Source organism: Sinocyclocheilus grahami, unplaced genomic scaffold, assembly GCF_001515645.1.
Source record: "Sinocyclocheilus grahami isolate Dianchi unplaced genomic scaffold, SAMN03320097.WGS_v1.1 scaffold5634.1, whole genome shotgun sequence".
NCBI lineage: Eukaryota > Metazoa > Chordata > Actinopteri > Cypriniformes > Cyprinidae > Sinocyclocheilus > Sinocyclocheilus grahami.
In genome coordinates this window covers 748-4,305 of record NW_015510271.1, presented here as the reverse complement: position 1 = coordinate 4,305, position 3,558 = coordinate 748, and the positions used below count along the sequence as shown (strand labels likewise).

General features: G+C 41.6%; 1 long non-coding RNA gene across 1 annotated transcript; it reads right to left on the bottom strand.

Moving 5' to 3' along the window:
• Positions 1-8: 8 nt before the first annotated feature.
• Positions 9-811, bottom strand: LOC107577295 (uncharacterized). The gene is made up of 3 exons (XR_001608190.1): positions 755-811; positions 289-326; positions 9-165 (listed from the first exon to the last, which is right to left on the bottom strand). It is a non-coding gene; the product is annotated as an uncharacterized lncRNA (long non-coding RNA).
• Positions 812-3,558: the final 2,747 nt, after the last annotated feature.

Below are 3,558 nucleotides of genomic sequence, written 5' to 3'. Positions count from 1 at the left end.
TGTGTGTGTGTGTGTGTGTGTGTGTGTGTGTATAGGGGAAAGATGGATGGTCTAGCTGCACCACAGGTGGCTGAGGCCCAGCGCAGGGAGGATACGGGTCAGAAAGACTCTGTCTCCAGCTTTGTGGATATGAAGGCAGCCCATGTGTCTCTTTGAACAGAACAACTGAACACAGAACAAATAGTTAGAATTCATAGATGGAGAAAGACCCAGGTAAGATCTTCCCATACCACCCATCTGTCCAGTAAACTGAAGCTGCCATGATGGGCAGTTGCGTTTTGTACTTACCCAGAGTCTCAGACCAAACAAATGGCACTGTTATGACTCTGAAATCAGATGGAAGATGAAAAATATAGATTTTTATTGTATATTATAATATTGACATTTATTGACATATATTCTGCCCTTCAGTATATTCAACATATAAGCAATTAATGACTATTATTAAATATTTGATGTGTATCATGCTTCAAAGTAAAAAAAAAAATTGTTTATGCAAATTCAAATGTAAATAATGCCTTTTGAATTAGAGTTAGCTGTTAATGGCTATAATTGCTCACTTTATCCACAGACATCACAATTTTTTCCAGGTATAAGTATTAGATTCAACATTAGCCTATTTAAAAAGTACTGGATCTAAAATAAAATAAGTGGAATTAGCCACCCCTACTATAGAATTGTTTGCTCTGATGCAAGTCTATTTAATCCCAAACACTTCCTCTAAAGCTGCCCAGCACAAGCCTGATTAGTTTACCTCGCCCTCACGTGGTAGGATCTGGTACTGCATGTATTTCTGCAGGATCTTCTGTGTACTTCTGAAAACTTGGCTGATTTTGGTTAGGCTGATCTACCCAGGGTGACTGACAAATTAAAAAAGAAATGATATGTGTTTATGTAAAGGAAAAGGAGACAAATGTGTTGAATCACATTTCCCAGGGCACAAATTACCCTGATAAACTCACACATGCTTGAGTTGGTGGTTAGACACAGAACAAATGAGAGGTGCCTCTTTCACGGGTGTTCCCCTCTCCTCTAAAACACCCCGAACCCAGAAAAGACACAGAAACGGGCACTGCCATTACTTAACAAAGAGACTGTGACACTCGTGCTGACCTTGGGTCAGTGAAACCTGTCATGAACCGTGTGCATTTACAGCACTATTAGACATTTAAGCAGGATTCAGACTCTCTCAGGCATGAATGTTTCCACCAGACCTGCACTAATAGCATCTAAACAGCTAATATCAACAGGACGGCCATTCAAATGCCACACGCATGACTGACGTTTAGCTAGAGCTCTGTCTCTAGCCAGATAGCGGCGCAAATGTGTAAGTGCTACCGGTGACGCGTCTTAAAATCATTGGATGAAATAGGGAAAAAACATGATTTCTTACTTTCTAGTTCATAATAAAATGTGGTTCTTAGAGCGTTAATACAAAAATCTCTTTGCGTAAATAAAGAACACTCTCTTTTTGAGGCTGTTGTGGTCTGTGTGCGCGTGTAACCCAGAAGCCTCCCTTCGGCCCAGTCCAGATCCTTTAATTAATACTGGCTTAGACCCGATTGCTTCTGACACTACAGGGAGTTTCCTGAAGCCCAACCTACTTCTGCTCCACAACACAGTGACCAAATCCACAGAGGCCGCCCACCTCCACTCACACACAAGACCTTGTGAGGACAGTAATTAAAATCCAACCATATTCTAGTTAAGAATTCACTCAAATAACAGGCTTCGGTCCTTGCGGTCCATCTCAAGCAGCAAAAATAACAAGGTTGTGCCGTTAGATTCTTAACAATACTCGGCTCATTCTGAACAAGTGTTACCCAATAATCAAATACCAAACCCCACAGATCAGACTACTGGGCCTGAATTGTGGTCTATTTTGATAACGCACAGCTGAAAACTTGCTTTCTATCATATCATCAAAAAATTTCCTCTATCATTTAATTATCTGGCTTCCTGTAAAAAACATCTAAACCCTTATACTAGGAGAAGCAAATTCAGATAACCAACATTTATCGCTGCCACATTTTCACCCAGCGCAGAGCAGAAGGAGGAGTGGAGCATGTAAGTTCCAAAACCACGATATAGCACCCAATGTGGGGTTAGAAATCCAGCATTGCCCTGTTGGGAATCGCTCGGACAGATCTGCGGTCTGCACGGTGTGCTAAGTATATTACATCAGACGGCTCCGGGAACATTCATTATGAGCATTGTAACTTCTCAAAACCGAGGGCTTATTTAAATGCATTTACGATACAAAATTTCAGCTCAAAATGCTAAACAGACGTGCTGCTGTGCGTTTCTCGAAAGTAAATACCGGGTTTCGTTTAATTAGTGTGACAGTGGAAACATGACTGAAGGCTACGGCTATAATCCAACATTCCAAACCACTGAATACAGTATTAACATACAGAATCCAATGGAATCTGGAATACAAATGCAAAGCGGAGGGCAGCAGGGAATAAAAAGAGCGAACGTGGAAAGGCAGAGTGGAGGTGGGAGGGTGGAAAGGGCAGTGTGTTTGTTTTCTTGCCTCTGGCTAATGAATTTACTAAACTGCCAGGTGGATGCAAATGGCAGAGCAGGCGTCTCGACTCTGCAGACAGCAAACTTCACAGCATCTGTAGAAACACCGCAGTAAATCCAGAAGGCCTACATCAATGTGTAAGCAAAGGGGGCAGGGGGGATAAACAACCCTTCATCCTAAGGAGAAAGGCATACAGTTAAACAACTCCTTTAAGGAGACGGTCAACAGATTAGCGCTAACACAAAACAGCTAAGTGGAGTGCCACAGATTGTCTCACTAAATGACAGTCCATCTTTTTCATTCAAAGTCACCAACTCCATTCATACAAAAAAATGCTATCTCTCCTTAAAGATCCTCAATGTAGTTTGCTACTTTTTGTTAGTAGTTTGTAGCTTCACTAACAACCCTTTCCGAAGTGTGACTCGACTCTAGCTTTAAAAAGCTTGATGACGTTTCATGCCATCTATGTATATATGAGAAACAGCGACTTGTTGGGATTCATTGTTAGTGGATTTCAAAAACAGTTACTGCAGGAAAAAGTGTATATAATTTAGTAACTGCTACTTTTAGTTTAATTAGTTATCCCTTGTTCCTGGCAGTCAGTTACTACGCTGATAAACTCAGCAAAATTAATTCTCACATCTCGCTGAATAAAATCTGGATAATCAGTATGATGAAGGGAGGGAGGGTGGGAGGTGGTGGTGGAAAGGGAGGAATGGAAGCTGTTGTGCTTGGCCATGGGCCGCATCCAACCACTACCCTTCCTTCCCCGGTCCACCTGGACAACATTTCTGCCACCTGATACACATCAATACGGAAAATACATGTCACGCATTTAGAGCAAATACATGAGCTGAGAAAGCATGTTGTCTTGGGATGAGAACAGACTTTATAAATTAGCATTGGCTGGGGTGATTTTGCAAAGCCCGGAGCATCTTTTACTTGAACTGGAGTCTAGATTTTTCACCTCCAGCTGACATAACGGCTCATGACTCAGAGGAAATTATTTGAAAAGGTTCCATGTGATA